This window comes from Pyxicephalus adspersus, chromosome Z (genome assembly GCF_032062135.1).
Source record: "Pyxicephalus adspersus chromosome Z, UCB_Pads_2.0, whole genome shotgun sequence".
NCBI lineage: Eukaryota > Metazoa > Chordata > Amphibia > Anura > Pyxicephalidae > Pyxicephalus > Pyxicephalus adspersus.
In genome coordinates this window covers 15,748,990-15,769,511 of record NC_092871.1, presented here as the reverse complement: position 1 = coordinate 15,769,511, position 20,522 = coordinate 15,748,990, and the positions used below count along the sequence as shown (strand labels likewise).

Genomic DNA, 20,522 nt, shown 5'->3' with positions numbered 1-20,522 from the left:
GAGATTCGAACCTGGGACCTAGCGCTGCAAAGACCAGAGTGCTAACCTCTGAGCCACCATATATGTATGTATATTATTATAGAAAGACGCTCTCACCAGAAGAGACCCCTCTACTTTTGCTCCTTTATATGATGCACTTTTCCTGTTCCAAGGGTGTTACATGGTTCTATCATTCCGTGTTATCCTATACACCCATAATGGATCCCATTTGCTTTTTTCCTATTGCTACAATGATTTGTATTGTTTCCTGATGTTTTGCAATTTTTCTTTGTTCACAACTTTGTATTTGCCAACCTTCTTCTTTTTATTAAAAATAAAGGAAAAATATTTATTTACAAATAGGAGTTAGGTACTTGGATAAGAGCTGGTAAAGACCAGACCATTCAGGAGTGTAACTGATTGCGGTATTAAATCGGATTTATATGGAGTATTTATTTGTGATTAAAGATATACATTTTATAGAATTTCGGATAAAAATGTAGTCATGAAGTATACAGAAAGATATACAATAAGTCATGACAGAGAAAATTTACATAGAACTAGAAAAAGTAGATAACAGCAAAGATTTACAATAAATAATAGGGAGAGGGGTGTTGGGCGATCATGCATTCCAGCCTAGGAGACAATAAGCAGAAGCAGCACCTATCTAAGGCTAGGTACACATGTGCAATAATTGTTGTTGGAAAGGATCTTTAATGATCCTTTCCAACGACTAACTGCACAATGCATAAATGAGCGGTGTCTATACAGCACTGTTCTGCTCTATGGAGAGGGGAGGGGGGAGAATGATGGAGCGCCACCCCGCTGCTCTCTTTCTTCACTTGAATTATGATTGTTTGTCCATCGTCGTTGGATCTGCCAGGACGGTCGTTTGAACAATGGACGACGAGCGCTGTACACACGCCAGATTCTCATCCAATATCGGCCCTGAGCCAAATATCAGACGAGAACCATTGCAAGTGTGTACATAGCCTACATTTTACCATGGCTGATAAGAAACAAATCAGCTAATTGAAAACATCATAAGTGATCAAATTGTTCAGTCTATAAAAAAGACTCTTTATTGAAAATCATTTTAACATGCAGCAATTGTGAAGTGACCATCAAGAACAACAGAAAATAGCTCTTTAAGGAATTTTAACTGTTCCTGAAACAAGCCTAATTTATTAAAGCCTTGGACTTGGAGAAGATAGACTTTCAAGGAAGGATCCAGCAAATCTAGAATAGATTTGTTGAAAATCATTTGCCTGTGGGTAGTGCAGCCTTGGACCAGATCAGTTTGCTGAATAATCCAGGTTCTCTCCGGATAGTCTATCTGCTCCAGTCTTGGAGAGCTTGAACAAATCAGGCCCAATGTGTTCTATTTTCCATTTAAGGGTTTGTTTATACCAAGGGCATAGTCACAAATTATTCTGCATATTCAGTACAGGAAAAAGGCTTGTACACAAAAGAATCCATCAAAACCCTTGCTTGTCTACAAGACTGGTTAACACCAACACATTGTACTGCAATATGCATATAATGCATATTAATACCTTTATTTGCAAATCCAGTCCTGTGTAACAAAACTAATTGGGTTGACCCATATAGGGTATGAACATAAAAAGTATAGGAACTCCTGGGAAAAAAACATTTTAAAAAGCAGGTAACATCAAATAATCTTAGCCAGGTAAAGACTGTGCTTGACTACCCCCTCCACACACACACACACACACACACACACACACACACACACACACACACACACTTCCGTGCCCCATAGAGAAATCTTGAAGACCACACTCAGGCTCTTAGTTTACAAATGAAAGAATATAGCTCTGGTCCTACAGATATCAGCTGAGTAGAAATCCTAAGGCACACTTGAGCCTGCAAACACACGTTCAATCATTGTCGTTGGAATAGTTCTTTCATGATCCTTTCCAATGACAAGACTGAATGATGCATGAACGAGCTCTGTACATACAGCCCTGTTCTGCTCTATGGGGAGGGGAGGGGGAGAATGATGGAACGGCACCCCACTCCCTTCTCTTCCCCTCACTTCCATTATGATCAATTGCCGTTCATGGATCCACCAGGACAGATCCATACATGAAGAACGACGAGCGCTGTACACACACCAGATTCTCATCCCATATCAGCTCTGAGGCAATTATTGGATGAGAATCATCTGACTTGTGTACGTAGCCTTACACTTATGGATCTTCCTCAATTTATTGCACAAAACTAAACTATTCATTATTATGTAAAAAGTTCACCTCCATGTGTTGTAGTAGAGCTAAAGAACAGAAACATATATGTTGCAGCTTACCATTGTAGTAGTTTAATTAGTTACTTTAGGCACAATGTACAGTTTCAGTAAGCACAGAAAATACCTTTCAGTAAGGCTACGTACATATTTGCAATGGTTCTCATCTGATAATTGGCTCAGGGCTAATATTGGACAAGAAACTTGTGTGTACAATGCTCGTCGTCCATCTTCCGAACGACCGTCCTAGCAGATCCACAGACGATGGACGACGAATGTCGCTGTATGTACAGCACTTGTTCATGCACCGTGCAGTTCTTTGTTGCTGGAAAGGATTTGATGACAATTATTGCACATGTGTACTTAGCCTAATACAGTGTCCTTGTCTCTTTTTGTGAGCTGAACTGAAAGCATAAAACAATATTATTATCCTTCTGTAAACAACTATTCCCCCATCCCCCATGTAATCAAGACAGACAATAGTAGCCCAGCTGGGGGCAACCAAGACCCCTTCTGCAGGTACAATGGGGAAATAAGTGTAGCCATCCAGAAACAGCATTCAGTATACTATATAGTGTATTGGTGAATTGTAAAGGCTTGTACAGACGCCAAGATTTTGTCACCTGAAATGATAGTTTGTGATCATCCTGGGTGAAAATCCTGCAATAGCATAGATGTCCAAAGTAATTGCCTACATGTAGTTTAGCAATTCTCCATGCCGGATTGTTCACAATGTTTCCTGTGAATCCCCCATAGATCAGAACAGTCTGCTTAGCAGTTACCAAGAAGCCTGGTTGGACAGCACTTGTTTGGTGCTAGTGATGCCCCAAAACGATCTTTTCAAGCAGCTTTTATTGAGTGCTTGTACAAACCTTAAGATTCTAATCAAGACAGATCAAACTGATAGTCCATGCATGGAAGCAAATAATAACATCAAAAGTGGAACCCCAAATATTACTTTTATGGCACAGGACACTCTGGAATTGAAGGGTTCCCATAGACTCCCATAAACAAACTCCCTATTGGGCCGTTATTGGATGTAATTTGCTTAGAATATTTGTAACTACAGGCTTTGTTATTTAACAATGTTTTATTGTGTTTAAGGTCGGGCAACTGTAAAAGTTCAGGTGACCTTTAACCCTGGATAATCACCGGAGACTCAGAAGTAAGTACAGCTCAATAGGGGGCACAAAGTAAGCTAAACAGGTGACATAGATATTTGTTTTTTCAACTAAGCTTGCACAGGTATAATATTCTAATGCTAAATTTTAAAGGTATTACCTAAGCCCAGGCATAATTGGTTCCCTTTAAGGTGCCATTTTAGCATAGAAAGGCTTACACTGGGTATGACTTAGGACAAGTTCGCACTTACCTCTACATTGTACCATCCCATCCAGCTCCCCATTCTTGAAAAATGCATGGCAATGCAGGTTCCTAAAATACCAGCACCTGCACATGAGACAGCTGGCAGCAGTTGCTCACTGCCACCCCTATTTATTCGCGATAGGGCTGACGTTGGAAGATGCTACATGTAGCATCTCTGAGTGGCAGCAGTTCGTGGAGTGAGGAAGAGTTAAACGCCCTGCAACTTTACTGTCAGTGTGAACTCGGAAAAAGACCGACATTACAGACACCAACAATCAGGAAGTAGTACAGGAAGTTGTTTGTTGATTAGTTAGAAAAGGAAGGGCTAGAATTAATATTGCATTTACCTGTTGTCTAAACCTTTTTGGGGAGATTTCCTCTCACTTCCTCCTATAGTGACAATATTGTAACTAAGGCTATGTACACACGTGCAATAATTATCGTTAGAAAACAAACGATTAACAGCTGATCAATGACTATGCACGATTATTTTGAATGATCGTATTGTGCACAATTCTGTACATGTTAAAACGATATGATAGTTCAAATATAATCCACCAATAGTGTACACACACTAGATACAATTGTTTGAACAATGCAGGAAATATGTATAGGAGAAAGTGTATCACAGAACCATCCATGATCACTGAACGACTGTACACACAATAGATTACGAACAATCATCGCCCAATCAGATCCATCGGGACAGTTGTTAGTTTCCAGCGACACTCCTTGTTTATCAGCGTCATTGTGCACATTATTTGTTAACGATTATCGGACGATCGGTCGTTAGTCGTTCGTTTCCAACGATAATTATTGCACGTGTGTAAGTAGCCGAAGGCAAGAAGCGATGAAGAACCTCCAATGAAGAAATGAGAATGAAATACCATGCTGATAAGGCTACATACACACATCGGACGAGAATCTGGCGTGTCCTGGCAGATCCACGGGCGATGGACGACGAATCATCTTAAAGGAAGTGAAGGGGGAGAGTGCGCAGCAGGGTGCTGCTCCGTTGTTCTCCCCTCTCCATAGAGCAGAACGGTGCTGTATGTTCATGCATCGTGCAGTCGTTGGAAAGGATTGTGAAAGATCCTTTCCAAAGACAATTATTGCACGTGTGTACATAGCCTAAGGGTTTAGACTTCTTTTACAATGCTGTAAATATTTTATTACTGTGCCTGTTGGAGATTTCCTTTCCTGTCCTAGTGACAACATTGTTATTAAAGTAGAATAAACCAGTGCCGCCCCGATCACAGAAACAACCTAATAAAGGTTGCAGTCATTACCCACTCCACACACATTATCAACAATTGTTTTGCTATCAGCAAAGATTTTTCAATGTATTGCCATCAAATGCATGTTCATAGATACATATATACTGAGCTGTGCCATGTTGGTATATTTCAGTTACATAGATAAATAATAGAATTTATAGCTTAAAGATTTGGGGTAAAAAAAGATATAATATTGAGACACATTAATTGTTATTGTACATATTACCTTAAAATACAACAAAAATTAAGTACAACATTAGGTAAAATACTATTCTGTAGATAAACAAATATTTTATGGCAAATTAAGGAACAATAATAATAAACTAACGCTACAGCTTGTTCACTGGCATAAGCACAGGCCGGCTAATGAAGTGACCCGTTGTTAGCCGCTGCCCCAGTTTGAAGCAGAACTTAAGTTGATGGACAGATGGGGCTAATCTGTTTCCTTAATTAAAAGCGCGTGTGCTGTTGGGTTCGGGGATTAGGGGACAGAGAACATGTTCCTTTCACCGACTTCACCAAAAGCAGCAGCAGAGAGGGAGTGGGGATGGAGTGACTTAACCCCCTGCATCCAATATAGACCTGCTTTCTAGATCCGAGCTGGGCTAGCTAAGCTCAAGGTGGGATATTGGCATTTATTAAACCTAGATTTCCTTACTAGTACACAAACTTTGTCCATTGTATACAGCGCAAACTAAATTTAGGAAAGATTTGAATACAAGGGCCCCTGTTTGAAAATGAATATTCCCCACTTTACATAACTAGTCCTTATTTGTAATAATAGAACTTTCACAAATATGGTTCACAAGATTCACACCTGGAAAAGGGATTTATTTATTTACCTAGATCTGTAGGCTAATGTGAACTCAGACCGACTATTTAGCAGTCATTTGTATGTTAATATAACAGTGCACTTGTGGAGTGTCCATCACAACACCAGATACTTCTTCTCTGACTGTCTGTTTATTCTCCAGTACATTGGGGTACTAGACACTGCAAACTACTACACTGGGCATTCTGTGTTATAAAGTGCATGGCACAAACTGATGAACTCTATACACTGAAGTGTAAAATCATACCACTATGACTTTTGTTATCAATGCTATATCTTATCTTGCTTAATAAGCAGACACATATTTGTATGAATAAATGAAGGGTGGTGCCCTGTACATATGCATATGCCACTCTTATGGGGCCCACAAGTCCATGGGACACATTTCCCATCTCTATAACTGCAATGTTTTTCATCTATGCAAAAGTAATTTAATGTACAGCGCTGCGTAATATGTTGGCGCTATATAAATCCTGTTTATTATTATTATTAATAATAATAATAATAATAATAATAATAATAATAAAGTAAGATTTGGTAAACAGTTGCATTTTAGGAAAACATCCTATTGGTAATTCACTAATAACATACATATAAAGGAGCCGTCTTACAAGCCATATGATTTGTGTTAATGTTTAAGCCTATGATGTACCCAGCCCCATCACACAGAAGCACCCTGCCTAGTAAGGCATTTTTTCTCTGCAGAACCACTCATGGTACCCATATACAGTGCATGATCACATAAGAATGTCTCGCAAAATCTGTTGTCATGCGTGTATAATGTTTAACGACTGCTAATGAGCATCTGTATATATCAGCCATCATAGGCCACAAGAATATAGGGTAGGAAGTTTTAGTTGTAGTTTGTCCCCATTTGGTCTGTGTTTGCTAAATCCCACCATCCCAGCATTGCCTAGGGGTCAGGTAAAATATGTGGGACAATTTTAGTTGAATATATGTGGTGTGTCAGATCAACATATTGGCCAAAAAGTCTATGTGCCTAACATATTGATTGTCTGTCCAACAGTGTAAATAATACTGAACAATGATTTGTCATTACATATTCATATCTTGTGTATGGCAGATATTACAAGTGTTGTCTCTCTACAGTCTGTGACTAGATATTAAAAGGAGGAGAAGTATCAGACGGATGTGTTTATCTCTATGTAACTTTACCTCTGAATGACCCATAAAAAAAAAGAAAATCATAAAATTCAGATATACATACTAAATTTAGGTCAATGAGGCAAAGAAATAAAGCAAGAAAGTGAGCATGATGGGCAGGCTGCTAGCATTCTCAGAATCAGTGGTCCCCAACCTTTTTTAGCTTGTGGACCACTAAATGCACGGACTCCAGAGCGCACATGCGCAGGGGAGCCATGTATCATTCAGAGGGGAAGGGACATTATGGTTCCAGAACTCGCCCACTCTCCCATCGAGCAACTGAGCCTGCAATTCGTACGGGAGACATGGTCCACGGATCCTATTCCTGACTCCGCTGGGGGGTGCACTGGGGGTTGCATCAAGTTCAACTATTAGGGAAATAAACAAATCCCAGATAAATACCCTATAGACATACTTAATCTAGAGGAAGGCAAAAAACCCTGGTTCAATTTGCACCAACAGAAAAAAAAAAAATTCCTTCCATTCACAGTCTATTCACAGTCTTTTTGAATACCTGGTGCTTCTAGGTATGGAGACGCATCTGACCTGTTACCAACCTGAGAACACATTATGGAATATGAGTAGATTGCATAGGGTTTGATCCCCAAGGAAATGGGTCTGTAGGAAGGTGGAGGTGAATAGGCAATTTGCAGTCTTTTTAAGGCCTTGTTCATATGAATATTAGAAGGTCTGGTCTGTAAGAAGAACTGAACCGGAACGTCAAAAACATCAAAGATGTTGGATGGTCCTCTGAGCCCAGTACCCATGTGAACCAAACCTTGGTGTGACTTAATATATATTGAGATACTGGACCTGATTTATTGTACTTAAATAAACTTTCATCAGTTAACGTGGGTGATCCAGCAAACCCACAATGACTCTGGTTGAAGATTGAAAACATTTGCTAACAAATAGCAAGTGACTGAAGAAATTCATTCCAGGTGTGCTGGATAACTCAGGTTCACTGATGACAGTGTATCCTCTCCAGCCCAAGAGAGCTTTAACAAATCAGGCCCACTATATTTGAAACTATTTTTTGAAAATGATTTATATGTATCCTGAACAATAGCTAAAGAAAAAGAGAAACAATGTGTTAACCAATAACAACTAAGCCATTAAACCTGATCAGTGTTCCTTAATTTTTAACTAGTCCTTAGAGTTTTGTAGATAGATTGAAACCCATTCCTATTTAATTCAAACTTTCACTGGGATTACATTTTTGAAAATAGATTTAAAAAGATATAAAACCGCAAGCATTGTTTACAGGGATCATAAATATGTCTGAAGCAAGCAACCCTGTCATGTGCTTCATGTGGGAATATAAGTGGTTTGGCAACAAGAATGCTTCCTTCAGACTCTTCATGTCATGAGGTCTACAGATAGCCAAGTGTTCTTTTCTTCTATTGTCAAAACCATGTGAGCCTTAGAAACTCCAGTCTAATAACAAAAGTATGACATTATCCTAATGTTGAAATCAAATAATTATGTTACATTATTTTTTGGGTCCAGGAGCCCAGGACCAGACACCTTCAATAAGACACCTTCACTACTTTCACTTCAACATCCCAACTTACAAGTAGCACAACAGGAAAACACCTATTGCATCATAGTAGCTAAGCTATTTATTCTGGTTCAGATCTGTTTAGCTATGTCAGGAGTCTTTATATCAAGTCCTCCAGGGCCAGGATTTGCACAGTTTAAGTATTTCTGTAACAGACAGCAGTAAATACAACAACATAGATTACAAAGAAACAGGAAAATTACTGTATATACACAGTAGAACCTCGGTTATCCGGCACCCATGGGGAATGGAGGTTTCCAGATAAGTGTAGTTTCCGGTTAACTGAGGTTACTCTGAAACTGAGGTTTCTCAGCCAATAAGCACTAGACTTGAATGGGGAGACTTGTTCCCATTCATCTCTAGTGCTGAATGGCTTAGAAAAGGGAAACCCTGATGACGCTTTAGCCAATCATGAAGCAGAGCAATCAGCGGAGCTCCGCTCTCCTGATTGCTCCTGCAGCCCTGGCGGAGCTGTGGTAGATGTTATTGGACACAGAACACATGCCACAGCTTTGCCAGGGATGCAGGAGCATCAAGAAAGGGGAGCTGTCGGGCTCCGGATAACTGGGGTTCTACCGTACAAAAATCTGTTTGGTATGCAGTCCTTGAGAACTTGAATTGATGACCACTGAGATGGAATACTAAATTTTATATTTTTTATTTTTTTATCCATATGTACCCAACAGCTGAAGGCATGGTGGCTCTATAAACAGCAAGTATTTAACTACTTTCTTTCAAACTCTTGACTCAATAGAGTAATGTCATCTGTCAAGAAAAGAACCAAAATAAAAGTCTTGATGGAAGTTTGCCCCTAACTGTTTGGTTGTATTTGCAATTAAAAGGTGGTTGAAATTGCCTGGAAATTTTAAAGCCTGGAATGAACATTTGTAATTTTTGTTTAAACTACTATTGTGGCATTACACCCCTCTGTTCCCTGATGCTTTATTTGTGTCATTGAAAGCCACTCAACATCCTTTACCTGGTTAAACAGTATTGATTCAACCATTATCACCTACAATCCCTTTTCCCTTGGGTCTAAGAAAAACTAAAATTGCAATAAAGTATAATTGGCAAAAATTTTTAAGTAAAAAATATTCCATGACCACAATTAATATACTGCATAATATGTCACAGAATACTTTTTTTTTTTTTTTTTTTTTTTTTAAAGTGGTCTATTCAGTAACTAAACGAGAAGTCTAGACAAGTGATGTCTAGACTTCTCATTGTTCTGTCTAATGACAAATTTAAAAATCCTGAAAATGACTTGAAATTACAGTGTTTCTTGGCCTGTTTTACATGGGGAAACCCTTAAAATAATTTAAAGTCTTCAGGGAACCCCTGCTATAATTACTACATCCACAGCTCACAGTACATTAGCATGGTGATCAATGGAAACAATGCCTCTTACATTTCTGGCCATTGGGAAGATTGTCACCTTTACAGACAGCCAAAAAGATAATTGGTGTCACTTAAATTGAATTGAGAGACACAAACTGCTCATTGCTCAAGGAACCCCCAGCAATCTCTCAAGGATCTCTTATTAACTCTGCCCTAGCCTGTTAAAGAGATGGACCTGCCCAGTTTTCACCTGCTACAGGAAACTTTTAGCAGACTTTAAGCTTGGTTTTGATACTTAAGTTGCTAGAGAGTGAATGCTAACACTAGAGAGTGATCACTAAACAGATAGATTCCAAAAAGATTCCAATGGTGTAAGCTATAGCAGTAGCAATTTATCTCTTATAATTGCACAGTGATTGCATCTACATGTCACTTGTGTAGATTACACCATAGGGAGCCATTTGTCTATCTGATTAGCGATTAAATGCTACTCTTAAATGCACATTGTGTAAAAGCAGCTTTGGGGTTCTTTATTGTTTAATATTTGTACGGAGTGGTATGTTCATTCCGTCATTTTCTTTATTTACCTATAAGCTGAACTTCATGATAACATTGACCTGACAATAACAAACTGATCAGCCAAGTCTAAAACTTTCCAAAGCAACCCAATTATTTGAGATCAAGTAATGTCCAAATCAGGTGACTTTCTCTAGTCTATAAGATTCACGCTAAAGGAAGTTGCTTGGGAAGATTAGGGTTAGTAAATCTTCCCTGACCTCTTATCGTTCCTTCCGTTTGGAGCCCAAGCCCACTCCACCTGCTCAACCGAGTTCATCCCCAACCCTGGATAAGTTATGCAGTGTCACTGACAGCTAGCAATTTCCGATATTACATACATCTTCATAGTATTCCATAAAATGTTGCCAATTTTTAGGAATGAGCTTTTTTGAGAAAATAAAAAAAATTGGAAAATAAAATCCAATTCCAATTTTAAAACTCAATATAGATATTGGAAAAAATCACTCTATAGAATAATGATGTTAGCTATAGAAGAAGTCTGATGGGCTAATTCAGTCCCTAGCTTCTTATAGTAAGATCTGTTATAATTCCTGATTCTATTCCTCTGTTTTCATTGCTATCACTCTCCTTTGCGTGTTTCAACTCTTCATGTTGCATGCTCCATACTATAAAAAGTATAGGCCTTTCTACAGGGAGAAAGGGAACCTCTTCCTCATGGCCATAGCATATCAAACCCAAGAACTTAGTGTAGAGATTTGACACACAGGACTTTAGATGATTCAACTCTCCACCATCTACCAAACCCTGTAAAATGAGTTTAAGCAGACTGACCCTTTAATACTTATTGCACCTGCTTTCCTGTGCTAGAAACTGAATACAGGCATTGTGCACATTTGCAATGCTTTTACATAGTAAATGCTTTCTGTATTCTATTTCCAGTAACATATTACATATTCACATATACAAGTTTGTTCATTATCTGTTGTTGCTAGCTGTATTTCACTGTATAAGTTAGATCAACAAGTGCTGAGATCAAATCTCCACATATAAAGGGTGCATTAGTTTAGGCCTGGTACACATGATCAGATCTGCTGCCAATTTTTCTAATCAGTAATCAATTGGTCAGAAACTCCAAAATACTGTATACAAGGTAAATATTATGCTCTTACATTGATTTAGGAGAATGATCAGTATTGGTTGGACATAGTTGATTGTTTTTTACACACACACAACATTTATACATTTATGATTAAGATTTACCAACACGTCTGATTGAGGAAAGGAGAACTGGTTGTTAATAATGGTTGGAAGTATTATTCTGGATTTTTCTTTGAATTTATTTTAGACTTAGTGAAAAATCTACCCATGTGTACCAGCCCTACATCATAAACAGCAGTTACATCATTAAACTTCACTGGCAAACACTGCAGCACTATGCAACCAGTCCTACATTGTGAGAAACTTGTTCTATGTACTTACAGTTTTATTATTTACATTTAAATAATTGATGTTAAAATATCTCTAAAACCTTTTTTTTAGGTTTTGGATAACACAGGGAATGGTAAAACCCTTGACAAATGTTTTGGGTTTTTTTGCTTATGGACTTTCCTTCATTTTTCATCTCAGGGATACAGCACAAAGTAAAATAAAATAAAAAAAAAACAATGAAATTCTTTTTCAGACAGTTGTTACAGAACAAGTATCCCTTTTGATAAATTACCCCTTTACTGCTGTTCTGTTGACAGCTCCAACATTTTGGATCTTTCTACACATTAGGTTCTTGATAAAATTCTCAACAAAAAACAGGGGGGGTATCACCAGCAATAAAAACTTTACAGCTGTTTAAATATTACCCTACTTTATCCCAAATGAAAAAGTGTTTTTTGTTAACATTAAAAAAGTTATAAAGAGCTAGACACTTGTACATGTAAAAAATAACCCTAATTCAATGTGTACTGAAATCAATGGACCACAATGGCCCTAGGTTCAGTTACCCATATTTGAAAATTTCTAATCAACAGATAAGATCATGGTAAAATCTGCCAATTTTTCCTAAAGCCAGGCAAAATTGCTTTAGGTATATTATTACAGATTTTGTTTGCTATGAAATTATTGGGTAAACAGGAGTTCATATGGTGGAGTTATAGAGACCACTGACAGTTTACTTCTACAAATATTAAAAACTTCAATAACCGTAGACCCTAATATTAACAGAGGGGAACAGTGCCAGACATGTTTATAAACATAGAGGTTATAAAAGAGAAGATCAATGCATTACTGCTTCCAGACAATACAAAATGTGCTATACTGACAACTATCAGGCCATATGGGTGCCCATCAGCTCTAAGAAACCACCAGCTGCCCCCAACGTCCTACCAGAAAAGGGACCAGATCTGTCCATGGGGACATCTGCCCAGGCCCCAGAAGGGAGCCTATGTGTCAGCATCCCGTCTAGGGAGATAAACACTAATTGGTCCCGGCATGTCATCTCAGGATTAAGTCAACACACTGCGCACACGAGCCAGGATGGGCAAGCTAGCAATGTCACCTCCATGGTAGACCTCTCACCCTCCCCTTTACCAGTCCACCCACTGCCACACGCCTCATATTAACCAGTGAAATTCACACAATGCTCCATGACATCACAACCCGTCTGGCTTAAAGATGGTCACCCAACTATCCTTGATGATCCTTATTTCCAACTCCATGCCCTTATCTTCTAGCTTCCTTCAGTGACATCCCGAGCAAGACACCCTTCGCTACCTGTGTTCCTTGCTGCCCGTCCGCTCTGCTCCGAGGTAAGTCTCCAAATCTCATTCCTCTTCCAGTTTTCTATCCGCAGGATATCTGATCCAGATTTAAAATAGAGAGGTTTAGCCATCCTGATAAAATTATGACTAATGATTTAAAGTCCTTACCCCGATAATGCAGCTCTGCTCCTCTGATCTAGATTAACTTCTTTATGTTGGGGTCAACAGCTCGGGAAACAAACACTGCACAAGGGTCTCTTTATCCAGATACATCTCTTTTTCACGCCAGCAATATTCTGCAAAGTCCTGCAACATTTTTGGAAGACTGAACTTCAAAGAAATAGAATACGGCAGAACAGACAGAACAAGATAGATGCTGAAGAAAGACGGATGGATAGATAGAATAGATAGATAGATAGATACTTTCATTTATTTTTAAACTTTTAGGATTCACAATACGCTCCTACACTTTTTAGGATTTAGAATTAAAAATAAAAAATATTTTACTAAAGCAAGTTTTAAAATTTTTTTCAAATGTAAGCTTTTTTAAATATAAAAAAACACATGCACACACACTTGCATGCACATATAACGCTTATACATTTTTTCATACGTACACGTTATTACACCAGTTGTAAATTGCTGACAAAATAATTATTTTCATCGTTCTAACTTGTCCCTCCCTAACGTCAAGAGTTTTATGAGATTTCTTTTTTTTCATATTTGCCAAAGCCCTGACATGTTCCCCACAAAGGCTATGGTGTCTTTTATTAAAACAAACTGCCTGTGGTACCAGATCTGTCATCAAAATGCCCTCCCACTACGGGAATGTCTGTTTCCGAAAACCTGCCACTTTCTCTTCTCTCACCTCGATCACTGAAGACATTATTATTCCCACTTCTAGACCCTTTCGTCCTGTGCCACGAGCAAGTTGTTTTGTCTTGTATGTAAGTGACATTGTAATGTTTTTTTATTGCTAGATCTGGCAGTACTAAAATAAGACATTGATGAGACAAATCATTCACTCTGTAATTTTTAGATTTTAAAAGCAGCTTCAGGTTTTTTTTTTTTTTTAGGAAGAGTGCAACATCTTTTTTGAAGCAATGGCAATGGCAATACCCAATGTTCACTTTAAACACTGCAAGCCAGCAGTATTGAGGCTATACCTTGCTTTTGCTTACACATCCTCTTGAAGTGTCTAAAGGGAAATATTCGGACTTTTTTTTTAACTGTAAATGCTCAATAGTTAGCTCAAGTTAACTTGGTCCTTGATTCATTCGCCACTGGATACTTCAAAAGGAACAAGGTGCCCCAATGCATTGTTCTTGCAATATATTTCCCTGCGTTGCATTGCAAAAATGAGTTTAAATTTTATAGGACAAGATGTTAATATTTATATATTTTTCAAGATATCAAAATATATTACCCTGTGTGTGTTCTATGTTAGCAATGGGTAAGAAGTTTAAAATGTGAATATTTAATATGAAAAACCTTGTACACAACATCTAGGAACTGTATAGACTGTAGGTCTCATTACACTCCCTAGTTCCTGTCTCCCTATGCATACAAAGTTTTCTTCTTTTTTTCTGGTTTTAGCTATTTATTACATTTATATTTTAATTCTGATGACATCATTGTTGAATGGGAGATGCAAAATAAGGGCAAAAAATAAAAGTTTAGCCTGTTACAAATTCCAACTTATTTGGCAGACAACATAAACTATATCCATGATGCAGGCACTGCAGTTACTTTATTTGAGAACAAATCATTGCTTGTAGATGCAGTCTTGCCACTTTCAACATCTTTTACATATTTCTTAATTAAAAGAGAATACCTAGAAGGTTACCTACCCATTAACGATCATATTGTTTGAATAGCTGTTTTGGCACGGATGGTCATAGGTTGTATTGATCAATTGTAGCTCAGTTGGGGTCCATGGTTCCTGGAAGCGGTATGCTTTGCCGATTGGGACCCCTGGTTTGGCTGCCTAATTGGGATAGCTTTAGAGAAACCCATTCAGACTAGACCATGGCATGAACTCATTAAAATAGAGGGAATTTGACCGATTATGGCTTCCATGTTACACACAAACATTTTTCATTTGTGAAAATCAACACACTTAGTGTACCCCTAAATGAATGGTTGCTGACTGTTTTTATAGTTGTACTCACACCCTGGTTTAGCCCCTTGTATTCTTGCAGGGCTCGGTTTTTGTCAGAATCAGACGTAGGTATTTGAAGGAATATCCTAAATGACATTAGGCCCTGACATTAGACATGAGACCCCTGTCAAACTAATGGGGCATTTAAAACAAATGAAAATGTGATAAAAAGGCAATCAGATCACTCACACAATATCTAAGTGGATAACAATCATGTGGAAATGTTGTAGAAGAAGTCAGTTCATGTAAACTCCAACCTTTAGCACATTAGGACTGCGGTGACTATTCTTTGCAGATCATTAGCATATGTAAGAAAAGCCACAATGGCTAAATATCAGTAATCTTACAATTCAGTTTTAAATAAAGGATACTATTGAATGGGGTGAAACTAAGAGGCACTTAAAAATTAGGATATCTGCAAAGCATCTCACAAATGCTTTGTGAAAACATAGGAAGACATTCATCACTATAAATATGTAAGCACAGGATTTATCTGTTCACTGGGCAAGTTTCAACTGATCAACACAGTTTGATATTAAAAAAAAAATGCTAAACTGTCTGTGTAACTTGTACAAAACAAAACCGTATTCTTAAAATGCATATACGTGTCCCTGCTATATTTCACCTATACATATCTAGATACCAGAGCACAATATCAGTGATTGAGTACCAGTCTTGGTGAGATAGAATACAAAGAACCTTACAAGAAATGAGAGTTAAAAAGAAGTAAAACTTATAATATAGATTGGGAGCATTCAGACAATTCCTTCTTTTCCTGCAAAGCCAATCCAACACTTTACTGTTTATTAGAAACACCTTAAATAAATATATTTATCAACCAAATACATATCCCATAAGGTTCTGGTTGTTCTTAAACTGTGATACGTTATTGACCAATACCAGAAATTTGTATGAGCCACAAAAAAGTCCCAGTTAATAAATTCTCTAGAGTCTATCCCCATTCATCTCCCAAAGTGAGAGACAATTGAAGGGTTAATCACTTCCCAAGACAAGTCTCCATTATGCCTTTGTATTAATCCCAATGTGATTTGTATTACTCAGCCTATTAACCCTGCAAGGACCACACAGTGCAGGTGACAGTCATACTTACTGTCTCTGTTAAATGGGTCACAATGGTACTGAGACTTTCTGGTACTTGTTCGAAAGTTTTTAAACACCACTCCTTTATTGTGTTTCATTGCAGATAGCACAGCCGAAGGTTAGACTGACTGGAAGCAATTTGCATAAGGTAGGTAAATCCATCACATAGATAATGATATAGGAAACAAACTTCAGATGTTGCAAAACAATACAGAAACAATTCTGCAAATTGCAGTAAAAGGACTTTGCTCATTAAAAGACAAAAGGACTTTATTACTAAACAACTAATATTAAAAGTCCCTGATTACCAGAAGACATTTAGTGGTCTAGAATGGTCTGTGTGTATCTTCTACTGTATTAGTCATTCCAATATGATTAAGGACCCATTAACAGGCGTTCATTGCAAGCATAAGGTTGTTGCTGTAGCAGCTGGGGATGGTCAATTGTTCTCTTTAATTATCAAGGACAAACTGTTTAGCACTAATAATTGGGGATGGTCTTTTGTCTGTCATTTGACTACTACTCCTCCCAGAGACCTCCATGGTAATCTTGTGCAAAGAGAGCTGTGCAAGATGACTTGTGGAACGTGTTTCTGATGCTAAGTAATGACAATAAAACAAAGCACTCAATAAAAGTAGTTTGCCTGCAAAATACACAAAAATTCATGGCCATTTTTTAAGTTTGTAATTTGATTAGCATAAGGGAGACTGCATTAAAACGGCTGCTTGTAGTATAATTGCTCATTGTATTAGTGTGAACTAGGTCAATAGAAATCAATGCATAGCTGGTAAAGTTAATTTCAGCAAGCATTTAAAAAGGCTTTAAACTCCAGCAGTGTGAAGGTGTGTTACAGTCTTAAAAATTACCAAATAGATAGATCGATGTAAATGGAGATAAAGAGAAAAAAGGGGAAATTGTAATATGATTTTTTTAACATAAAAAAATAAAAACAGCATAAAGCAAAATGTAAAAAGAATAAAGCTTTTGAAAAATCATTCAAATATATATATATTTTTTTTACGTTAGCATTGTAGGGTGAATAGTTTACCATAATCATAGGTCATATATTTACCGTAAACATTAAACAGATTGTAGAAAATGGCAACCGCTGATTCACTTCACTTCTGTTGGAATAATAAACATAAAAACTATATATATATATATATATATATATATATATATATATATATACACACATACATACATACATATATATATATACACACACACATACATATACATACACCGTACCTAAAACTATCACTCAGTTACTGGATAATAACAGTCTGTCCTCAATACACAAATCCTTATCAAATTCTTTAGCACAGTGTACAGTGGGAAGTAATTAGCTAAGGGTAGGTGTTAATGACTTTGTACTAAAATTTTAGTGAACATTACCTGAAATAAATGAGCAGCAAACTGGATACTATTTAATTAGATATGTACAATGAGACCTGTATATCTGCAGTGAATGCCTTTCATGTGATAATATTGAACAGAAATAGGCGGGAAAAACTAATTCTAAAAAATGTAAATAAAGACAAGGACAAAAAAAGAACTTTGCAAAACAGAGGATAAGAGAAAAGAAAAGCAGACAACAATACCTTGAGTTACAAAGTAGCTATTGAGTTAATACAAAATCTGAAAAGATTTCAAAGATTCAATATATTGTTATTTAATGCAAATTATAATTTTAAAATAGGAACTGAACAGAATGTAGTTTTTAATGCTAAATTTTCAAAGTTGCATTTGTTTATTTGTTAATATTTTATTGCACCAATTTAGCAATGCAGAAATTTTAACTACAAAAGCATATTTTTCCCATGAAGACAAAATATATTTATAATAGGAACTAAGAACATGAAAATAAAAAAAAATAAAATGGTATTTACACGACGTGTAATTACATATAATTAAAACAAAACTGAATATATATATATATATATATATATATATATATATATATATATATATATATATCAAAAGATTGATAACCAAATGCAAAAAAAAGTTGTTCAGCCAGATGAAAAAAAAAAAGACAAAATATTAGTTTGCCATAATTGCCTAATTATCTGTTTTTATTAGATACATTTAAATAAAATGGGTAACAAGGAATGGGTTAGGGGCATTCACATCCCATTAGAGGGTATATTTAGTCACTCATCAAAACTTAACCTAACAATACAACTAAAATGTATTGTAACTTAAAAAAAGGAAATCACACAAAGCAAAGCTGCTAATGATGAAGACATTGGTAAAGCATGTGCCAGACATGGAGGAAGGGCTAGAACTGGATTGCAAGTAGTACCTTGTGCTAATTAAATCATTTGGATTGTTTTGTCATTTGTTATCACTGATCACTTTGATCCATCAATTTCAGAAGGAAGATTTTTTATTTTTTTTAGATAAAAGCATGTTGTTCTTTAAATTGTTATGTGCGAAAGTAGAGTTTAACTACTTTAAAGTTAAATGTCATTATCTAAAGTTCAATTTGCTGTATATTCAATCAGCAATAATGAATGAATTGGTAGCCTATTTGTTTATTAGGTAAGCATTCCAATTTCTCCAAAATCTACGGCTGCTGCTTTCATTTTTAATTTTTCATTACTTTTAATTTGTAAAAACGTTTCTGTTGATGGACTAGAAATTTATAAAAAATTGTTTAAGACAGGAATCCAATCACATTGTAGGTCTTGGACAAAAACTCTACATGTACATGGAGATTTTCGCATTAAATTTACTATTTATTATTAGAAGATATACTACTATACAAACGATCAATACAAAAAGAAAGTTCCCAAAATTTCCTATCAAAATTATCAACTAATTTTGCAATTACATTCTAACATTCCATTACAAAAGCCTTTCTATTATGAAAGAAAGGTGCTTTGTTCACAAAGTTACCACATCAAAATAAAGATTCTTATAGTTAAAAGGAGACCGTTACTTTTAAGTAAATACAGTATTTATATTCCTGTATAAATTTATTATGAATTGAGCCTATTGTATGAAATAATATCAATGTATAAAAGCCTAACCAAAATCAATACAAGTAAATTATAAACATAGAACAGTAGCGTCACATAAATTCAAATAAATTCAGAACCAATCAGAAACATTTTTCAAATGTTTAGGCAACTAATGGGAACAATAGATTTAGATAGGTTTAAAGTCTACTGAACAGAAAGGTGACAATATTTGATGTACCCTATATAGGCAATGATCTTATATGCCAGTAATTGAGGAGATCTTGATGCAATTACTTAGTATCATTGCTGCTGAGTAGTTTATTGCAGACCTTATTAACTTGCTTGTATACAGATCTTCTCCTGGGGCTGAAGGAGTTATACCCACCCATACCCCCAGGAGCTACAACCCCAAGGGGGTAAAGAGAATCATTTAGAATATGCTCAGCCAGATGTGATTCCAGAAGAGAAGGCTAACAGATTCCTCATCTCTGTTTACCCAATTAGCACAGTATTAACACACCCTCAGTGATTGCAATTGACACCCAAACAAAAAGGTGTAATAGGATATTAGCTGGGGACACCTTACCCATTTTCTCCATGTTAAATAAATCCTTTTGTATCTCCTAAATCACTATGTGGAACCATTGTCTTATGTCATTACCCCCCTGGTGAACACACTGTAAGGAGGGGCATTTGACTATCAATAGCCCAGACTGTGGCTTCAAACTTTGGCCACTTTACACCATAAAACCCTAAAATGCATTAAGAACAATAGAAATTCTCCCTGTAAAGTCTTATTATCTCACAAAAAGCAGAAACTACTTTGGTTTTAACATTTAACTCAACACAGAAAATAATGTTTAAAAAGCACTGTGAGGTATTTTCTTGCAAAAATACCCCTTTAGTGTGCTTTTTATATACTTTTTTTTTTGGTAATCCTGTCTTTTAAATCATATGAATCAAATGCTGGGTTTTTAAATAAACTTACAATCAACAATACCCTAAAATGACTAAACTACTTTTTTTTCAACAATAATGCCTTAAAATGTTACCCCACCCTAAGTTCTTGTAAAGTTACCACCCAAAATTGTGGGGAAGTATACCGGGGAGTAATAAGGGAGGTGGGGAGTGGGCGGAGATTTCTGGACACTCTGTGATTCAATTAGTTAGTGGTCTGGAGGGGGAGCTTTTAAAGCAAACATTGGTCTTACCTGTCCTCAGTATGCTCAGGAAACCTCAC

General features: G+C 36.6%; 1 long non-coding RNA gene across 5 annotated transcripts in view; it reads right to left on the bottom strand.

Annotated features, from left to right (window-relative positions):
- LOC140344101 (uncharacterized) overlaps positions 1 to 13,397 on the bottom strand; it is a 34,446-nt gene extending 21,049 nt beyond the window's left edge. The window contains exons 1-2 of one of the 5 annotated variants that reach the window (XR_011923486.1): positions 13,220 to 13,397; positions 12,614 to 13,148 (exon numbers count right to left, since the gene is read on the bottom strand). This is a non-coding gene — a long non-coding RNA (uncharacterized lncRNA). Of the gene's footprint in view, positions 1 to 3,617; positions 3,824 to 12,613; positions 13,149 to 13,219 lie in introns of those variants that run through there. The other 4 variants (XR_011923485.1, XR_011923488.1, XR_011923484.1 and 1 more) reach the window with 4 other exon arrangements.
- Positions 13,398 to 20,522: the final 7,125 nt, after the last annotated feature.